General features: G+C 24.2%; 3 non-coding genes across 3 annotated transcripts in view; all 3 read left to right on the top strand.

Moving 5' to 3' along the window:
• Window positions 1–6,032: 6,032 nt before the first annotated feature.
• Window positions 6,033–8,022, top strand: LOC138858663 (small subunit ribosomal RNA). Its single transcript, XR_011397704.1, has one exon. It is a non-coding gene; the product is annotated as a small subunit ribosomal RNA (ribosomal RNA).
• A 624-nt stretch (window positions 8,023–8,646) lies between these two features.
• Window positions 8,647–8,825, top strand: LOC138858677 (5.8S ribosomal RNA). The gene has a single exon (XR_011397718.1). It is a non-coding gene; the product is annotated as a 5.8S ribosomal RNA (ribosomal RNA).
• Window positions 8,826–9,327: 502 nt separating this feature from the next.
• LOC138858683 (large subunit ribosomal RNA) overlaps window positions 9,328–10,000 on the top strand; it is a 3,977-nt gene continuing 3,304 nt past the window's right edge. The window contains exon 1 of the ribosomal RNA XR_011397723.1: window positions 9,328–10,000. This exon is cut by the window's right edge and continues 3,304 nt beyond it. This is a non-coding gene — a ribosomal RNA (large subunit ribosomal RNA).

Below are 10,000 nucleotides of genomic sequence, written 5' to 3'. Positions count from 1 at the left end.
AAAATAAAAATTTGAACGCATAAAACTTTGTTTTCACTATTTATTGAAAATAAGGTAAGTGTTGGGATTGTTATCAAACGACTATCATTTAATATACCAAAAGTAATAAAGTAATTGAAATTAAAGCATATTATACAATATGGTATATTAATGAGTGTTTGAGAGAATCATAACATGAAAATAAAAATTTGAACGCATAAAACTTTGTTTTCAATATTTATTGAAAATAAGGTAAGTGTTGGGATTGTTATCAAACGACTATCATTTAATATACCAAAAGTAATAAAGTAATTGAAATTAAAGCATATTATACAATATGGTATATTAATGAGTGTTTGAGAGAATCATAACATGAAAATAAAAATTTGAACGCATAAAACTTTGTTTTCAATATTTATTGAAAATAAGGTAAGTGTTGGGATTGTTATCAAACGACTATCATTTAATATACCAAAAGTAATAAAGTAATTGAAATAAAAGCATATTATACAATATGGTATATTAATGAGTGTTTGAGAGAATCATAACATGAAAATAAAAATTTGAACGCATAAAACTTTGTTTTCAATATTTATTGAAAATAAGGTAAATGTTGGGATTGTTATCAAACGACTATCATTTAATATACCAAAGTAATAAAGTAATTGAATTAAAATCATATTATACAATATGGTATAATAGTATATCAAGTGTTTTAATAACATGAAAATAAAAATGTTAACCAAAATACTTTGCTTGCAATATTAAATGAAGAAGTAGTGAATTTTCATATAAGTATTAAATGTATAAAGTCTATGAAGTAATAAATTTTCATATAAGTAGTAAATATATAAAGTCTATGAAGTAATAAATTTTCATATAAGTATTAATTGCATAAAGTCTATGAAGTAATAAATTTTCATATAAGTACTAAATGTATAAAGTCTATGAAGTAATAAATTTTCATATAAGTAGTAAATATATAAAGTCTATGAAGTAATAAATTTTCATATAAGTATTAATTGTATAAAGTCTATGAAGTAATAAATTTTCATATAAGTATTAATTGTATAAAGTCTATGAAGTAATAAATTTTCATATAAGTATTAATTGTATAAAGTCTATGAAGTAATAAATTTTCATATAAGTATTAATTGTATAAAGTCTATGAAGTAATAAATTTTCATATAAGTACTAAATGTATAAAATCTATGAAGTAATAAATTTTCATATAAGTAGTAAATATATAAAGTCTATGAAGTAATAAATTTTCATATAAGTATTAAATGTATAAAGTCTATGAAGTAAAATATAAAGTCTATGAAGTAATAAATTTTTATATAAGTATAAAAAATATAAAGTCTATGAAGTAATGAATTTTCATATAAGTATTAATTGTATAAAGTCTATGAAGTAATAAATTTTCATATAAGTATTAAATGTATAAAGTCTATGAAGTAATAAATTTTCATATAAGTATTAATTGTATAAAGTCTATGAAGTAATAAATTTTCATATAAGTATTAATTGTATAAAGTCTATGAAGTAATAAATTTTCATATAAGTATTAATTGTATAAAGTCTATGAAGTAATAAATTTTCATATAAGTACTAAATGTATAAAGTCTATGAAGTAATAAATTTTCATATAAGTAGTAAATATATAAAGTCTATGAAGTAATAAATTTTCATATAAGTATTAATTGTATAAAGTCTATGAAGTAATAAATTTTCATATAAGTATTAATTGTATAAAGTCTATGAAGTAATAAATTTTCATATAAGTATTAATTGTATAAAGTCTATGAAGTAATAAATTTTCATATAAGTACTAAATGTATAAAGTCTATGAAGTAATAAATTTTCATATAAGTAGTAAATATATAAAGTCTATGAAGTAATAAATTTTCATATAAGTATTAATTGTATAAAGTCTATGAAGTAATAAATTTTCATATAAGTACTAAATGTATAAAGTCTATGAAGTAATAAATTTTCATATAAGTAGTAAATATATAAAGTCTATGAAGTAATAAATTTTCATATAAGTATTAATTGTATAAAGTCTATGAAGTAATAAATTTTCATATAAGTATTAATTGTATAAAGTCTATGAAGTAATAAATTTTCATATAAGTATTAAATGTATAAAGTCTATGAAGTAAAATATAAAGTCTATGAAGTAATAAATTTTCATATAAGTACTAAATGTATAAAGTCTATGAAGTAATAAATTTTCATATAAGTAGTAAATATATAAAGTCTATGAAGTAATAAATTTTCATATAAGTATTAAATGTATAAAGTCTATGAAGTAAAATATAAAGTCTATGAAGTAATAAATTTTTATATAAGTATAAAAAATATAAAGTCTATGAAGTAATGAATTTTCATATAAGTATTAAATGTATAAAGTCTATGAAGTAATAAATTTTCATATAAGTATTAATTGTATAAAGTCTATGAAGTAATAAATTTTCATATAAGTATTAATTGTATAAAGTCTATGAAGTAATAAATTTTCATATAAGTATTAATTGTATAAAGTCTATGAAGTAATAAATTTTCATATAAGTATTAATTGTATAAAGTCTATGAAGTAATAAATTTTCATATAAGTATTAATTGTATAAAGTCTATGAAGTAATAAATTTTCATATAAGTATTAATTGTATAAAGTCTATGAAGTAATAAATTTTCATATAAGTATTAATTGTATAAAGTCTATGAAGTAATAAATTTTCATATAAGTATTAATTGTATAAAGTCTATGAAGTAATAAATTTTCATATAAGTATTAATTGTATAAAGTCTATGAAGTAATAAATTTTCATATAAGTATTAATTGTATAAAGTCTATGAAGTAATAAATTTTCATATAAGTATTAATTGTATAAAGTCTATGAAATAATAAATTTTCATATAAGTATTAATTGTATAAAGTCTATGAAGTAATAAATTTTCATATAAGTATTAATTGTATAAAGTCTATGAAGTAATAAATTTTCATATAAGTATTAATTGTATAAAGTCTATGAAGTAATAAATTTTCATATAAGTATTAATTGTATAAAGTCTATGAAGTAATAAATTTTCATATAAGTAGTAAATATATAAAATCTATGAAGTAATAAATTTTCATATAAGTATTAAATGTATAAAGTCTATGAAGTAAAATATAAAGTCTATGAAGTAATAAATTTTTATATAAGTATAAAAAATATAAAGTCTATGAAGTAATGAATTTTCATATAAGTATTAAATGTATAAAGTCTATGAAGTAATAAATTTTCATATAAGTATTAATTGTATAAAGTCTATGAAGTAATAAATTTTCATATAAGTATTAATTGTATAAAGTCTATGAAGTAATAAATTTTCATATAAGTATTAATTGTATAAAGTCTATGAAGTAATAAATTTTCATATAAGTATTAATTGTATAAAGTCTATGAAGTAATAAATTTTCATATAAGTAGTAAATATATAAAGTCTATGAAGTAATAAATTTTCATATGAGTATTAAATGTATAAAGTCTATGAAGTAATAAATTTTCATATAAGTATTAATTGTATAAAGTCTATGAAGTAATAAATTTTCATATAAGTATTAATTGTATAAAGTCTATGAAGTAATAAATTTTCATATAAGTACTAAATGTATAAAGTCTATGAAGTAATAAATTTTCATATAAGTAGTAAATATATAAAATCTATGAAGTAATAAATTTTCATATAAGTATTAAATGTATAAAGTCTATGAAGTAAAATATAAAGTCTATGAAGTAATAAATTTTTATATAAGTATAAAAAATATAAAGTCTATGAAGTAATGAATTTTCATATAAGTATTAAATGTATAAAGTCTATGAAGTAATAAATTTTCATATAAGTATTAATTGTATAAAGTCTATGAAGTAATAAATTTTCATATAAGTATTAATTGTATAAAGTCTATGAAGTAATAAATTTTCATATAAGTATTAATTGTATAAAGTCTATGAAGTAATAAATTTTCATATAAGTATTAATTGTATAAAGTCTATGAAGTAATAAATTTTCATATAAGTAGTAAATATATAAAGTCTATGAAGTAATAAATTTTCATATGAGTATTAAATGTATAAAGTCTATGAAGTAAAATATAAAGTCTATGAAGTAATAAATTTTTATATAAGTATAAAAAATATAAAGTCTATGAAGTAATGAATTTTCATATAAGTATTAAATGTATAAAGTCTATGAAGTAATAAATTTTCATATAAGTATTAAATGTATAAAGTCTATGAAGTAATAAATTTTCATATAAGTATTAAATATGAAGTCATACAAGTTAAAAATTTAAAAAAAAAATCGATTGTAAAAATACTTTTGATGTTATTAGTTGTATTATGACCATGACGATATTTGAAAATGATATAAATTACCCACGTATATATGAGTTTTTAAATTTTAAATAGGTTAAAAGAATTTTTCCATATATTTTCGGGTTGGTAACGTCAACATGGGAGAGAACATTTATAACAAATTTGCACAAATCTGCTCAAATTGACATATACTGAAATAGTACTTATATGAAAATTTATTACTTCATAGACTTTATACATTTAGTACTTATATGAAAATTTTTTACTGCTAGGAAATGTATTATACTTTTATATATTTGAATTCATTATGTTAGTTTATTAGTAAGAAATTGTTTTTAAATACTTATAAGTATGAATATTACTATACTTATATGATTTATGTATTTAGTACTTGTATGAAAATTTTCATACTTGTATGACTTTATTTACTTAGTATTTATATGGAAATATTTTTTACTTTATATGTATTTTTAAGTAAATATGAAAATGAAAGTTGATTTTGTGTGCCTTTTTATTCCTGGTTTTTATACAGTTAGTTTAAATAGAAATAGATTTTGTTTTATACAAAACTCTATATTCTGTACTAACATATTGTATATAATGAGCGTTTTTTATTCCTGGTTTTTATACAGTTAGTTTAAATAGAAATAGATTTTGTTTTATACAAAACTCTATATTCTGTACTAACATATTGTATATAATAGCGTTTTTTATTCCTGGTTTTTATACAGTTAGTTTAAATAGAAATAGATTTTGTTTTATACAAAATTCTATATTCTGTACTAACATATTGTATATAATGAGCGTTTTTTATTCCTGGTTTTTATACAGTTAGTTTAAATAGAAATAGATTTTGTTTTATACAAAACTCTATATTCTGTACTAACATATTGTATATAATGAGCGTTTTTTATTCCTGGTTTTTATACAGTTAGTTTAAATAGAAATAGATTTTGTTTTATACAAAACTCTATATTCTGTACTAACATATTGTATATAATGAGCGTTTTTTATTCCTGGTTTCCTACAGTTAGTTTAAATAGAAATAGATTTTGTTTTATACAAAAACATAAAAAATCTATTATTCTATACTAACATATTGTAGAAATAAATATTAAACAATATTTTAGTTTTATTTGTGAGCTATTCTAATATTTACTCATAAAATATATGTGTAAAAGGATGGTTTTTAAATAAAATAAAATATTAATGTGTTGCACCCGAAAATACTTTTTATCATATATTTATTATTGAAATAAATATAATAGAATTTGAAATTATTAATTTCAAATCAAGAAAAAAATGTATATACTCTTAAAAAAAGGTATATATATTACTATATGCATTGAAATAAAGTAAAATGTATAGAATGATATTATTTGAAAATTTTGCCAATATAAGAAGAAATATCGTTCTTACATAATAATTAAATAATAATATGTATAGAGAACGAAAATTCTTTTCACGATACCAAAACAAAAATTAAAAAAATCCATTACAAAATCACACAATAGAAATGAAATATAATGAAAAAAAATATAATAAAGAAAGAAACATAGAAAAATTGTTGTGTATATTGTAAATGTTTTTATGTTTTGTGTATTTGTGTATAATTTTCAAATAAGAAAATATCATTTTAAACTTTTATATAATATAAAAAATTTATATAAAAAAGAAATATATATTATTCTGGTTGATCCTGCCAGTAGTTATATGCTTGTCTCAAAGATTAAGCCATGCATGTCTAAGTACAAACAAATTAAAAGTGAAACCGCAAAAGGCTCATTATATCAGTTATGGTTCCATAGATCGTTAACAGTTACTTGGATAACTGTGGTAATTCTAGAGCTAATACATGCAAAATAAACACGGACCTTTTGGAACGTGTGCTTTTATTAGGCTAAAACCAAGCGATTATTCGATCGTTATATTGGTTGAACTCTAGATAACTTGCAGATCGTATGGTCTCGTACCGACGACAGATCTTTCAAATGTCTGCCCTATCAACTTTTGATGGTAGTATCTAGGACTACCATGGTTGCAACGGGTAACGGGGAATCAGGGTTCGATTCCGGAGAGGGAGCCTGAGAAACGGCTACCACATCTAAGGAAGGCAGCAGGCGCGTAAATTACCCACTCCCAGTTCGGGGAGGTAGTGACGAAAAATAACAATACAGGACTCATATCCGAGGCCCTGTAATTGGAATGAGTACACTTTAAATCCTTTAACAAGGACCTATTGGAGGGCAAGTCTGGTGCCAGCAGCCGCGGTAATTCCAGCTCCAATAGCGTATATTAAAGTTGTTGCGGTTAAAACGTTCGTAGTTGAATTTGTGCTTCATACGGGTAGTACAACTATAATTGTGGTATGTACATTACCTTATGTATGTAAGCGTATTACCGGTGGAGTTCTTATATATAATTAATACAATGTATTTTTTATATATTCCTCCTATTTAAACCTGCTTCAGTGCTCTTCATCGAGTGTTGTTGTGGGCCGGTACAATTACTTTGAACAAATTAGAGTGCTTAAAGCAGGCTCCAAATGCCTGAATATTTTGTGCATGGAATAATGAAATAAGACCTCTGTTCTACTTTCATTGGTTTTTAGATCAAGAGGTAATGATTAATAGAAGCAGTTTGGGGGCATTAGTATTACGACGCGAGAGGTGAAATTCTTGGACCGTCGTAAGACTAACTTAAGCGAAAGCATTTGCCAAAGATGTTTTCATTAATCAAGAACGAAAGTTAGAGGTTCGAAGGCGATCAGATACCGCCCTAGTTCTAACCATAAACGATGCCAGCTAGCAATTGGGTGTAGCTACTACTATGGCTCTCTCAGTCGCTTCCCGGGAAACCAAAGCTTTTGGGCTCCGGGGGAAGTATGGTTGCAAAGCTGAAACTTAAAGGAATTGACGGAAGGGCACCACCAGGAGTGGAGCCTGCGGCTTAATTTGACTCAACACGGGAAAACTTACCAGGTCCGAACATAAGCGTGTAAGACAGATTGATAGCTCTTTCTCGAATCTATGGGTGGTGGTGCATGGCCGTTCTTAGTTCGTGGAGTGATTTGTCTGGTTAATTCCGATAACGAACGAGACTCAAATATATTAAATAGATGCTTTCAGGATTATGGTGTTGAAGCTTATATAGCCTTCATTCATGCGTTCATCTTGAATGTACAAGTGTTTGAATGTGTTTATATAAGTGGAGTCGTACCTGTTGGTTTGTCCCATTATAAGGACACTAGCTTCTTAAATGGACAAATTGCGTCTAGCAGTAACGAGATTGAGCAATAACAGGTCTGTGATGCCCTTAGATGTCCTGGGCTGCACGCGCGCTACAATGAAAGTATCAACGTGTATTTCCTAGACCGAGAGGTCCGGGTAAACCGCTGAACCACTTTCATGCTTGGGATTGTGAACTGAAACTGTTCACATGAACTTGGAATTCCCAGTAAGTGTGAGTCATTAACTCGCATTGATTACGTCCCTGCCCTTTGTACACACCGCCCGTCGCTACTACCGATTGAATTATTTAGTGAGGTCTCCGGACGTGATCACTGTGACGCCTTGTGTTTCACGGTTGTTTCGCAAAAGTTGACCGAACTTGATTATTTAGAGGAAGTAAAAGTCGTAACAAGGTTTCCGTAGGTGAACCTGCGGAAGGATCATTATTGTGTTCCTATCCGAAAAGAAAAAAAAATAATTATATAAAAACAAAATAAAAAAAAAGAATAAAAAAGAAAAAAAAGTTTTCTTTTTGTTCTTTTCATTCAAAATGTTTTGAATTATACAATGTTTTGAATGTTTTTCTGTTTTTTTTTTTTTTTTAACTCCTTGTAATGCATTATGACAATATATATTATATTGTGAACTTCGCATACATTGTATTTGAACGCAATAAAAAAACCTTTAAACATATAGCTGTACTTATTATTTATATAGAAAATAATATTTAATTGTGATATTTATATAAAATATTATAAATGATAAGTTAACTTGTTCACATTAACGTGTGTAATACCTTTTTTTTATGGTATTTTCTATTTGTGATTAAAAACATGTTGAAAAATTTAAAAAAAGAAAACGCACAAATAGAGAAGAAAATAATATATAAAAGGTATTACTGTTTTTGTTGACCTAAGACATGCGCAGCTGCAAATGTTTGGGTTTAAAATTACAATTTATTGAAAGATGTTTTAAACTTATGTATTAAAAATTTATTATTGATTAATTATTAATACTTTCAATAAATTAAAATTCTTTGACTTTGAATTAAAAAAATACAAAAAAATTATCACTCTAAGCGGTGGATCACTCGGCTCATGGGTCGATGAAGAACGCAGCAAACTGTGCGTCATCGTGTGAACTGCAGGACACATGAACATCGACATTTTGAACGCATATTGCGGTCCATGCTGTTATGTACTTTAATTAATTTTAAAGTGCTGCTTGGACTACATATGGTTGAGGGTTGTAAGACTATGCTAAATTAGTTGCTTATTCTTTTAGTCAATTAATAGAATTTAAGCATATGGCATATTATTGGATTGTATTTTTCAATCCATAATATTAATAGCATAAAAAGAAATATAGAAAATATATTCTTGAATACCTCATATTTGAACGAAAATTTATGATAAATGAGAATCTTAGTATTCCCATAAAAGAAAAAATTTTCAACATTATTTAAATTATATTAAATAATACATAAGAGGAATGTCTAGCATAAAATAAATTTTTATTCTAGAATTAATTCACTCTATTGTATTGAGAAAAATTTATAATAAAAAAAAATATATAATATGTGGAGGAATAATGTTGTTAATTTTATTAATTATTATATTATGAATGTTAAAAAGGGATGAAAAGATTGAATAATATTGAGTAATCAAGATATAAAAATATATTTCTTTAAAATAGCAAATAGCAAAAAAATTAAATAAAAATAAACAAATCAATCTAAAATATATTTTATACAACCTCAACTCATATGGGACTACCCCCTGAATTTAAGCATATTAATGAGGGGAGGAAAAGAAACTAACAAGGATTTTCTTAGTAGCGGCGAGCGAAAAGAAAATAGTTCAGCACTAAGTCACTTTGTCTATATGGCAAATGTGAGATGCAGTGTATGGAATATCTTAATATCTAGTATGAGAAATTAACGATTTAAGTCCTTCTTAAATGAGGCCATTTACCCATAGAGGGTGCCAGGCCCGTATAACGTTAATGATTACTAGAAAGATATTTCCAAAGAGTCGTGTTGCTTGATAGTGCAGCACTAAGTGGGTGGTAAACTCCATCTAAAACTAAATATAACCATGAGACCGATAGTAAACAAGTACCGTGAGGGAAAGTTGAAAAGAACTCTGAATAGAGAGTTAAATAGTACGTGAAACTGCTTAGAGGTTAAGCCCGATGAACCTGAATATCCATTATGAAAAATTCATCATTATAACTGTAGTATTTAATTTTAAATATTATAGTAATAGTGTGCATTTTTTTCATATAAGGACATTGTAATCTATTAACATAATAAAATATTTATCAAAAGATCATTGGTTTTTAAGTTTATTCAAATTAATTTGCTTTTAGCTTATTAACATAGAATAATTACTGATGATTTGATAAAGTGTTGATAGATTTTAT

The sequence above is a fragment of the Bactrocera oleae genome, unplaced genomic scaffold (genome assembly GCF_042242935.1).
Source record: "Bactrocera oleae isolate idBacOlea1 unplaced genomic scaffold, idBacOlea1 ctg00000011.1, whole genome shotgun sequence".
NCBI classification, from domain to species: Eukaryota; Metazoa; Arthropoda; class Insecta; order Diptera; family Tephritidae; genus Bactrocera; species Bactrocera oleae.
The sequence above is the reverse complement of the archived record's forward strand: the minus strand, read 5'-3'. Positions and strand labels throughout refer to the sequence as shown.